Source organism: Entelurus aequoreus, linkage group LG11 (assembly GCF_033978785.1).
Source record: "Entelurus aequoreus isolate RoL-2023_Sb linkage group LG11, RoL_Eaeq_v1.1, whole genome shotgun sequence".
Classification (NCBI taxonomy): domain Eukaryota; kingdom Metazoa; phylum Chordata; class Actinopteri; order Syngnathiformes; family Syngnathidae; genus Entelurus; species Entelurus aequoreus.
In genome coordinates, this window is record NC_084741.1 from 60,654,068 (window position 1) to 60,666,567 (window position 12,500).

The window sequence follows — 12,500 nt, forward strand, 5'->3', positions numbered from 1 at the left end:
AAGATATATTGTGGTATATTAACAAGCGGTAAAAAATGGATGGATGGATATTAAAGTTAAAGTTGAAGTACCACTGATAGCCACACACACACACTAGGTGTGGTGAAATTACCCTCTGCATTTGACCCATCCCCTTGTTCCACCCACTGGGAGGTGAGGGTAGCAGTGAGCAGCAGCAGTGGCCGTGCTCGGGTGTCAACCCTTGATGCTGAGTGCCAAGCAGGGAGGTAATGGGTCCCATTTTTATAGTCTTTGGTATGACTCGGCCGGGGTTTTAGTGTGATATGCTTCAACCCTGTCAGAGAACTGTGAAAAAAATGTGTGTATGGTACACTTTTTTTTTTGTAATTGATAATTGAGTTTGTGTTGGTTACTCCAGTGTACCGTGAGATATTGTTTGGTGTGCCGTGAGAGATTGTTATTTCACCTAATTGGGTTAAAAATATTTTTTTCAAACCAGTAATTATAATTGGCAAATGTGCTGTTGTTGAGTGTCTGTGCTTTCTACAGCTCGGCAGAGTAATTGTGTAATACTCTTCCATATCAGTAGGTGGCAGTAGGTAGCTAATTGCTTTGTAGATGCCGGGAACGACGACGATGGTTTGCAGGTAAAAAGGTATCTAACGCTTAAACCAAAAATAAACAAAAGGCGAGTGCCGCTAAGAAAAGGCATTGAAGCTTAGGGATGGCTATGCAAAACGAAGCTAAAACTGAACTGGCTGCAAAGTAAACAAAAACAGAATGCTGGACGACAGCAAAGACTTACAGCGTGTGGAGCAGACGGCGTCCACAGAGTACATCCGTACATGACATGACAATCAACACCAAAATAGGAGCGCAAGATAAGAACTAAAATACAGGAAAACACCCAAAAACTCCAAATAAGTCACGGCGTGATGTGACAGGTCGTGACAGTACACCTACTTTGAGACAAGAGCTATAGTGATGCATGGTTGGTTACGGTTCAAATTCATATCCAACAATTGCAAGAACGACTTTTTACTGCTAAGTTTAATTTTTTATGGTTTCTGCTGGTGGTGTGGATTCAATGAAAACAATGTGCCTTGGCTCAGAAAAGGTTGGAAAACACTGGGTTACTCTATGAAATGTAAACATTCTATCATAAAAAAAAATATTTTAAAGATTTTTTTGCGATGGGTATCCTTTTTTCTGGCTTGAGAACCTGTCCTCCTCAATGTCGTGCTCTATAAATAGATCAGATTTAAAAATTTGTACCTATTTTTTTATCCTAATTGGCCTAACTTTTCCCTTATTAGAGGGTGCCTCTGGCGCATCAACTTTATGGCATTTTTTTACATTTAATTTTTACATGCATATAACATTCAATATTTAATTTAAATCAAAATGAATTGAATAAACATATAATTGCTTGTCAACACTACATGGATGGACATGTTATTCTGCAGGGCAAGCACCCCCCTGCCTGGCCAGGACGCCATGTTGGTACGGTCCACTCCACCCCCTATCCTCCGCCTCAAGATGGTACCTTCTGTGGGGAGAAGGTCAAATGACTCCGCATGTGTTCGTGTGTGTGTTGTGTTCATTCCCACTATGGTGCTCGTCTGATGAAGATACACTTTGAACGTAAATGATGTTTCTTCCATCGTGGCTTGACGTCGCACTGGAAGTAAGTACAGATGTCCACTCGGACTTCGCGTGTTGTTTGACACACCGGTCCCAGGCTGCTAATGTTGTGTCCTTCTCAACATTTCATGTTCAAAAGTGTCGCCTAGAAAAAAAAGCCTAAATGGTTTGTAAATAGCAGGATGCGGTGATGTCATTACAAGTGATTTGATGCGTGTTGTGATGGTTTGCATTCAAAAGGGAAACTTTATTTGTTCATTTATTGTCACATAAATGTTGATGCTGCGTTGGTTTTAAGTGTGGTCTTTAGTTTTCAGTTCTAGGTCTTCTTTTTCAAACTGTTCCAAATAATATTCAAATAAGTCTCGTGACAAATAAACAGGACGACCAATGTATGAATTATTATTTAAGTTGTTACTGGACAATAGTACCTCAACTAACGAGCTTAATTGTTTACGTGATGGAGCTCTCAACTCAAAACACTTGTATCTCAAATCTACATCTCCCACTGAAATGAATTAAAATCAATTTAATTGGTGCCTGTCCCCCAAAATGGCACATATCTAACACGTAACATGGCTTTTTTGATGCATATGAAAAAGTGCAATATATTAATCTGTACAGTAATCTATTTATTTATATGTGCACATTATTGCTCTTTTATCCTGCACTACAACGAGCTAATGCAATGAAATTTCGTTCTTATCTGATCTGTAAAGTTCAAATTTGAATGACAATAAAAGAAAGTCTAAGTCTAAATTTTAAAAAGAAAAATTAACTTCTATGAAAAAGAATACATTATAATGTAACGCAAACAACTATAGTAGCTTTATGAAGTGATGTAATATTAATGTACAGTATTTAACTTGGAGACTAGACTTTGACAGGATCTCCTTGCACCTGATTTTCCGTCAAACACGCCATCAGCAGCTTCTCCATGTTGTCATGGCTAAGTGTCAATGATTCCTCCTGATTAAGTATGGGGCAGAGTAGCAGGGATACGCTCAAACTGCTTCGCTTACTTTACCAAAGCATTGTTCAACCCATCCTTATGTACTGTTCCACATGTTTTTTCACCATGCTTTCTGTAACCAACCGGACCAAACTCACACGCATTACAAACATAGCAGCTAAAATCATCGGCCTACCCACACCCAACATTTCAGATTTAAACCACAGGTCCATCACTCAACTGGCAAAAACGATAGTCCAGGATATCAGTCACCCTCTACACCAATACATAATCCCACTACCATCAGGGCGCAGGTACAGAACCATCAAATTCCGGAGGGCCCGCCTCAGGAAAAGCCTGATCCCTGCAGCTATAGCCGCCCTTAACAGCAGGCCCGGGCGACCTGTCTGACAAGCCTATAAATGTGTTGGTCATGTATGATGTCTTTTTGTTATTTTTGTTTTGTGATGTGTAATGTCTATTGTTTAAATGTACGGCAGTGAAAATGAATTTCCCCAACGGGGACCAATAAATCTAAATCTAATCTAAATCTAATTTAGCTAACTAAACGCTAGAACGTGTTTTTAAGGATTTCTTCTTTTAATTCAACAAATATAATCCACTATTTCTCAGAACTGTCCTTCACACTCACTTTCTTGCTTTTCATGGATGGAAAACAAAGGCATGTCGATCTCTAGGTAAAGGCTAATGCAGGGGTGTCAAACTCATTTTAGATCGGGGGCCACATGGAGAAACATTTTCTCCCAAGAGGGTAAAATCTCAGCACGATAGCTTAAAAATAAAGACAACTTCAGATTGTTTTCTTTGTTTAAAAATAGAACAAGCACATTCTGAAAACGGGGTTGAGGGGAAGGGGGGAGGGTTTGATTGATTGATTGAAAGTTTTATTAGTAGATTGCACAGTACATATTCCGTACAATTGACCACTAAATGGTAACACCCGAATAAGTTTTTCAACTTGTTTAAGTCGGGGTCCACGTTAATAAATTCATGGTGACTTAAAAGCATTATCAAAAATTATTGAACAGGAAATGATTAAACTTAAGAGATGGTTTGATGCCAATAAATTATCATTAAATGTAGAAAAAACAAAGTTCATGATTTTTTGTAGGAGGAAAAGGGAGGAAACGATCAAATTGTCAATAGATGGAATTGATATTGAAAGGGTTTCTGAACTTAGATTTTTAGGAGTGATACTGGATGACGGTCTGACATGGAAATCTCATATTGCACATGTACGGAAAAAGATGTCTAAGAGTATTTTTATATTAAATAAGGTAAAATATGTGTTAGATTATAGGGCATGCGCATATTGTATTGTGCACTTATATTGCCATATATCAGCTATTGTGTGGAAGTGTGGGGGAACACATACAAGAGTAACATATAGGCATTGTATCAACTACAGAAAAGAGCTATAAGGATTATTCATAAAGTAGATTACTTAGAACACACTAACATATTATTCATTAATTCAGGTTTATTGAAATTACAGGAGCTAGTAAAGTTACAGACATTATGTGTCATGTTTAAGGCTAAAAGCAAAACATTAGCAGCAAATGTACTAAAAATGTTTGTCATCACTTCTGAGAATGAAGAGCATAGAAGAAAAGGTAATTTCCAACATCAGTATTCAAGGACAACTTTAAAACAAATGTGTATATCAGTGGTGGGGGTTAAACTATGGAATTCTCTTTACAATGAGATAAAAGATTGTAAAAATATATTCCAATTGAAAAAAATATATAAAGACAGAACAATAAAATCATATGGACAGCCATAAGTGTTTACATTTTGCTTTATATTTATTAATTTACTTGTTTTTTGCCTGGTTTTGTATTTGTTTTGTATCATCCCGTGAGGTGTATATTACTTCTTTTGTTTTTTTGTTCGGTTTGTACTTCATGAAGTTTTGCACTTGTGTTTTTTTTTTGTTTTATTTTGTTCTCGTTATATTTGGATGTAATTGTTGGTTCACATATCATTAAGTAAGACTATGTATTATGTGAAGGGGGCAGGAAAATATAAGATTTTTCTTCATCCTGCTCCTTCTCAGGCATTGGTGTGTAACGGTGTAACTGAATAATTGTGTTATAATTGTCTATCAAAGATGCACATCAATGAAGGAGATAAATAAAAATGAAATGAAAAAAAAGAAGAAATATATATATATATATATATATATATATATATATATATGTATGTATGTATGTATATATATATATGTATGTATGTATGTATGTATGTATGTATGTATATATATATTGTGTGTATATGTGTATATATATATATATATATATATATATATATGTATGTATGTATGTATATATATATATGTATGTATGTATGTATGTATATATATATGTATATATATATTGTGTGTATATGTGTATATATATATATATATATATATATATATATATATATATATATATATATATATACATACATACATACATACATACATACATATATATATTGTGTGTGTATATATATATAAAAATAATCCGTTCATGAATGAGTATATCTGTTCGGCCACCGTGTTCAATGGAGAAGTCTGATCTACAAAATTTGCAGGCAGCATAACCCTTCCCCTTCGAGCTGTCCTAGATGAACTGAAATTATTTTTTCCAATCATTTTGGATCTTGCAAGCGTACTTCTTCTTCTTACTCGTCGTCGCCATGTGTCTTCTTCGTTCTTCTGCTTCGTCTCTGTTATGTTTTTGGACATTACTACTTGCCGTAGTTTTGAAGCAATGCATGATGGGAATCCAGATGTTGTGTGTCAGTGTATTAATTTGCCGGCTGGAATAAATAAATGATAAATGAGTTATACTTGTATAGCGCTTTTCTACCTTCAAGGTACTCAAAGCGCTTTGACAGTATTTCCACATTCACCCATTCACACACACATTCACACACTGATGGCGGGAGCTGCCATGCAAGGCGCTAACCAGCAGCCATCAGGAGCAAAGCTGCCCCATCATTTGGATGTCTGACAGCAAATAAGCAAATAAACACACACTGAGAAATAGCATTGTGCCTGCCTACTTTCTGGGTTATAGATAAACCTATGGATAACGGAGACATATATGTGCAGTTGTGCACTGAGCTGCAAAAGCCGTAGATGTTATGTGACTGGGCCGGCACAGGTGGAAATCGGGAGAAATTCGGGAGAATGGTTGCCCCGGGAGATTTTCGGGAGGGGCTCTGAAATTCGGGAGTCTCCCGGTAAAATCGGGAGGGTTGGCAAGTATGATACGGAGAGTTTCAAAAACGCATATTTGGGGTTTTGAAACGATCTTCATCCACACAGGTGTTGTCTATGTCTACACACAAACTCATACACACCTGGTGTCATGCACATTTTGTCCAATCAGAAGCCTGGACAAAGCAGCTACAGCTGACTTGGTGGCATTACATCTGTTATTATAATATTTACTTTCATATACTAGACGTAAAATGACATGTACTTTATTTTTAAAACCAGCCTGCACCTGCACAGAGCGATGGGAACATTATGAATCTTTTTTTTTAGTGTCTAAAGCTCGCATGCACGCATGTGCTGCTGAAACCCATAATGATAACATGTTTAATCAGCAACATGGTGATATATTACATGTGGAGTGTTCTTTCTAAAATGTGCACGCATTAACGAGCCAAGGAAACCCTTATGCATGTATAAGTGCCTATAAACGCATGGACGTGCATGTGCCTCTGCAAAACTCCCGTGAAATTATAACGCATTTAATGGTCAATATAAAGATACATGTGCAATGAAATGTACTTTGTCTTTCACATTAACAAGAAGGAAGGAGACATGTTTTTTTTAATCAATCGGGCGCGTGCACGGTCGCGCCTGGCTCCTTCTACACAAATGGAAGCAACACAAGTAGGTTAACTTCATGATCTGTCGTTAAACAAAGAAATAAAAACATGAGATACTGTTGCACCTTTCTTATGACACAAAGCAAAAAGCCCTCTTGTCCAAAGCTGCCCCATCAGTTGGATGTCTGACAGCAATCGTGTCCAAAACAGCTGACTGTCATTGAAGCTGGCGGGAGTGTCGCAAAGCCTATTTTTATGTGTCTTTTTTGTCAATTTTGAGTGGAAATAGAAGCATATTTACGTTCAAACATACAGTAAATCCTCTTATAATGTGTTTGAAGACAGCAAGGCAGTGTTGTTGAGCTTTGTAAATGACAGCGCACAGCCATGATGTCATCAGAGGAGTACAAGTCTCCGTTTGTGCCGTGTACATGCATACGCTGAATGGAGAGGTTTGGAACTCTACACTTTGGCCAGCATTTGTAAAAGTCTGCATTTTTAAGGACACGAATATGCGTTTGCGTGTGCACGAGAGGCCTAAACGCAAGGATTAGTATGCGTACATTAAGTATCAGTTTTCGTGTGGACATGGCCTTAGTTTACGTCAGGGGTGGGCAATTAATTTTTACCGGGGGCCGCATGAGCAACCCGAGCACTGCTGGAGGGCCACATCGACAATATTTCAATTAAATTTTGCTCAATATTATTTTTGATATATACCGTAAGATAAAGAATAATAATAATAATTAATAATAATAGTAATACTTCAACATAGTGTGTGTAACAGCATTCCATGACTAATATAAATAAATTAACATTAATAATAAATGACACTAAAATAAGCACACGTATGACTGAGGAGTCATAGTGTAACTTTGTGTGGTGTTTGAGTTGTCCGACTTTTTGTGTGGCCATAAACGCACCAGTGGTTTAGTGCTATGCGTGTTGGTGACAGATGACAAGTTGGTTTTGGCCTGGTTTGTACGGCAGAAAATGAGTAGTTTTTCGAGATAGAATTGTTTTACTCATGTTTTTGGTGTGGTTATGTCCGAATATAAACAGTTTTGCTCTATAAAGTGATCGATATAATTCCTGTCCTCGAAGCATCTCGATAGACGTTACAATAATTGAACGGTGTTCAATTGAACGGTGTTGGCGAACACACTTAGGGCCGCTTTTTGTCACTGTCACTCAAAGTTGCATTGCAAAATTACATAGAATAAACATGTTTATTTTGTTTAGAATTCAGATGGGATTTGATTTGGTGCGCGGCATATTTGCTGCGCGCAGCGGACGCTTGAGCAGTGCGCAATTGCGCAGGCACGCACCTTAGAGGGAACGTTGCTTGGCAGTCCATGTCTTGTTGGAAACACGCCATTCTTCATCAACTTTTCTCTTTTTAGCGTCTCGGGTGTAAACCGTGCATCACTTGTCGCTACATGTGCACCTTCACTCGCAGGTTACACACGGACACACGCCCATAAATAATACTTTTCAAAATAAAAGCAGCACAGTTGTATTGCGCGCACGACATAGATGTTTTTTCAACTTTACAGCAGCTGTTCACATTCACTCACAATCACGCACACGCATACGTCCACACGGAAGTAATACAAATAACGATTTTCAAAACAAAAGCAGCACCGTTGTATTGCACACTCGACATAGATACTTTTTAAAATGTATTTTGTAATTTATAATTGGCCTCACGCAGGCCGGACAGGAACGCACAAAGGGCCGGATGCGGCCCGCGGGCCGCAGAATGCCCAGGTCTGGTTTACGTGGTGGCACTAACATTTTTTCTTTATTTTTTTATTTTTTATAATGTCCTGCCCAGCTTCTCAGGCAAATCATATAGTAGATGTAGATGCCCATATCGGCTGTTCAGATTTACTTTACAAAAGAGAAGTGTAGGATACTTCTCTTGTTGCCTTATTCGTATTTTGACTTTATTAAATGTATTTATATTATCATTTGGTGCAGCCGGGCCGGAGCAGGAGGGGATAGAAAGAGAAAAAAAGGAAGACAGAGGGGGGAATTGTGGGGACAAGAGGGGGATTAGACAGAGAGACAAAAACAACAACAGCAAACACAACAACAACAACAACAACAGAGCAACATCAGCAAATACGACATGTACAAATATGATGGTAAAAGTAATAGCAAATAAGCAGTTAGCGAAAATAAAAAATAATACAGAAATGACAATGAGCATTATTACACTAAAAATGGAGCAATATGATTACCAAAAGAAATAGTGCTATTGATAATAAACAATACCAATACTTTGCCTTTATTATCAACAATACAATTGTTCAAATGCAACAATACATATACGTAATGATAACTTGAGATACAAAAGAATGCAGAAAAATGGAGGGGAAGAAAGAGAAGCAACCTACATTAACCTTGTAGATTGTTATAGTAACAATATGTAGTAACAATAGGTTAAGCTTTGTCAGTGTGCCATGTGTTATACCCAGTTTACTCTAGGGCAACAACGTTAATATATGCTTGATGAAACGTGATTATGTGCATGAGTGTATGTGTGCATATGTACTTGTATATGTACAGTATGTGTATATGTGTGCTTGTACAGTGAATGTATATGTACAGGATGTGTATATGTGTGTTTGTACAGTGAATGTATATGTATAGTATGTATATGTGTGTGTTTGTACAGTGAATGTATATGTATAGAATGTGTATGTGTGTGTTTGTACAGTGAATGTATATGTACAGTATGTGTATACAGTATGTGTGTTTGTACAGTGAATGTATTTGTACAGTATGTGTATATGTGTGTTTGTACAGTGAATGTATATGTACAGTATGTGTATGTGTGTGTTTGTACAGTGAATGTATATGTACAGTATGTGTATGTCTGTGTTTGTACAGTGAGTGTATATGTACAGTATGTGTATATGTATGTTTTTACAGTGAATGTATATGTACAGTATGTGTATACAGTATGTTTGTATAATGAGCGTGCGTGTGGATGTACGAACTTTGAGTGTGTAAATATGTACTGTATTTGTATATATATGTGGGAGCGTAGGTACCTGTGTGTGTGTGTGTGTGTGTGTGTGTGTGTGTGTGTGTGTGTGTGTGTGTGTGTGTGTGTGTGTGTGTGTGTGTGTGTGTGTGTGTGTGTGTGTGTGTATGTGAATTTGCATGTACAATACATTTGACTCCCAGTGTGTGCGGGAGCCAGAGTACGGCCCCAGCCTCCCGAGAGCCCATCCCACAAACAGTAGGTGTGGTGCCCAGGGAACCAGGGACCACCGCCCCCAGAGCCTGGCCCCAGAGCCTGGCCCACCGCGCCGCCCACAAGGGCCAGCAGCAGGCCGCAGACAGACGCACCCGGCAGAGGACAAGGCACGAGAAAAGCAGGGGGCAGCCAGACCCCAAGCCAGCGAGAGACCACACCCCACACGGACAGAAAGGCGGGACGCCCCGCCCGAGGGGCCCGGAGACCCCCCGCAACCGGACGGGAAGACCGCCCCCGCCCCACCGGCAACCGGGCCCCCATGAGCCCCCCCCACCCCCGGAGAGCGCGGCGAGGCCAGCCCACGGCCACCCCACCCAAGCCGGCCGCCACAGGACCACCCTGCACGGGGCCACGGGAACCACCCACCCCACCCGCAGGGACCCCAACGATGGAGATGGAACAACCAGCAACCGCCCCGCCGAGTCCCCCCCTGAGGTAGGGGAAAATAAATAAAATAAATAATAATAATAATATTAATAAAATATATTAAAAAATAAGAATAAATAAATAATTAAATCTATTTTGAAAAAAATAAAAATAATTAAAAGATCACAGACATGCTGACACACAAGGTCGCTACCCCAACAACTGGCCGACTTGCAGCACCTCGGAATACCCTGCAGCACCAAGCTACCACAGTAGACGCAGGAACCAGGCCCAGCAGGCCCCAACCAAGACGGGCACCCGGAAGGGATGGACGGTGGGACCCAGGAGCTCCAGACACGCAGTCCGGGTGCAGTAGCCTGAGGCGCCAACCCCCACCCGACAGGCAGGCCCAGAACGTACCCCCAGAAATATACATACATATCTATATACATACACATACACATACACATACACATACACATGTACACATACACACAAATACATACACATACACATATATATACATACATACATACATACACACACATATACATACATATACACAGTTTGTCAGCCCCGACAACCACAACGCGCGCGCGCTGCCACCAGTCACAACATCAGCCACCCCCCTGCACCAGACCCAGCAGCCACGGGCGCCCACACCACAAACAAACGGCAGCAGAAACAGCAGCCACAACACCCCCAGACAGCCAGCACCACCCAATCAAATCAAAGCGATCAAAAAAAAAAACAGCGACCGGCAACCACATGCCAACAGAATCACGGAGACCAGCCAGCGCCAGCCCGCCAGCAAGCCCAAACGCCAACACGCAAACAAGAGACACCAACACCCCCCCACCAAAAGACCCCACCACCCCAACCCAAACCCGCACAAACACACCACCGCCCAAACAACCGAGACACAGCATCCAGACCAGACACGGGCGCCGCGCCGCCACCACATCAAGTCGCCAAAAGAGACCCCACAGCGCAAGGTCGGTCCACACGGGCACGGACCCCACCCAACAGGAAGCGAGACCCATGCGACGCCACACACAAATAAATAATAAGATTAAACAAAAATAATAATAATAATTAAAAAAAAATAAAAATAAATAAATAAAATAAAAATTAATAAAATAAAATATAAATTAAATTAAATTAAAAATAACAAATAAAATAAAAAAAATAAAATAACAAAATGGCACTAACATTCAACAACTAGTTGAAGCAATTCCTGGAGGATTTGCGTTTGAATGCTCCAATGCTCAAGTTGAACTGAAATCCTGGAATTTTTTTTAGAATTGTTGAAGTAGAGCACACAATTCCCAAACAGGCTTTATATTTTGAAGTTGGAACAGTTTGAATCAGATGAGAATTTTGGAACTTTGAAGAATGTCCCATTCATTAAAATGGGAATTTCCCAAAAATGTGGGAAATTCGGGGAAAAGCGGGATTTTTTTTGAAAACCGTAAAAAACTTGAATGGTCTGAATGAATTGAAATGGTTGGTGTGGAAATTTTTCAAACCGGACGAGAAATGTTGAAGTAGTAACATCTTGAATTGAGAAATGGTATTACGGTATTCCTGCAATTTCAGGAAAACTTGGAATTTTTCCAGTTCAAAAAACAACTTAGTTTTTTGTCCTAATTAAGAGGAACGTTTTGACGGTTGAACGGTTGAAGTGGGTTGAAAAATGTGGGAGGAGTATCGCCAGAAAAAAGGGAGGAAAAGGGCTTTGGAAAACCAGGAATTCTCAAAAATCCTGGAATTTTTTGGAACTTGGAAAAAGAGGAGTTTGAATTTCCAGGACGTTGGAATGTGTTGAAGGTGCAATGGTATGAATAGGTTGAAAAATGTGGAAATGGTGAGAGTTTGAAAAATGGCCAATTCATTTTAAATGGGGAAAAATGTCCTGGAAATCTGGGAATTTTTGGAATTTGTCAAGGGAAAGCCCATGATTCCCGAATAGGCTGAACAGTTTGAAGTTGGAACGGTTTGAATCGGATGAAAAATGTGGAAGGTAGAGCGCGCCAAAATCCGGAGAAGAATAAGAATAAATAGATTAATTTTGTTATAAAAAACCATGTGTGTGAATGCTTTGAAGCATTCACACAATAACACCTCTGCTTGATGCACCGCTTGCTTTTCTTTGTATTTTATTGTTTTTACCTGAGCAAACAGTAAATTTGGTAGCCTTTCCAAAAGTGTTTTGTTTACATCTTGTTTTCGTGAGGTTTATAGATTGCAATGCCTTGAAGTTGATAGTTCTATTTGCCCATAATTAATACAGGAATCTCCTGTTTTGTCTGTCTATTTAAATAAAAAAAAAACACATGACATTGTTGTGACATAATACATGATCTATTTAATTATTTTTTCACCATTTAAGGTAGGTAGATGCACACCCCTAGCTAGCATGTGAGACGAGATGTTTTGGGTGGCTCTTACAGGGGT

The 12,500-nt window shown here is 39.4% G+C and overlaps 1 protein-coding gene across 1 annotated transcript in view; it reads left to right on the forward strand.

Moving 5' to 3' along the window:
• The first annotated feature begins 1,493 nt into the window (after positions 1-1,493).
• oxr1a (oxidation resistance 1a) overlaps positions 1,494-12,500 on the forward strand; it is a 341,369-nt gene continuing 330,362 nt past the window's right edge. Inside the window, exon 1 of the mRNA XM_062063682.1 lies at positions 1,494-1,648. The gene's annotated coding sequence lies outside the window, so the exon portion shown is untranslated. The remainder of the gene's footprint in view (positions 1,649-12,500) is intronic.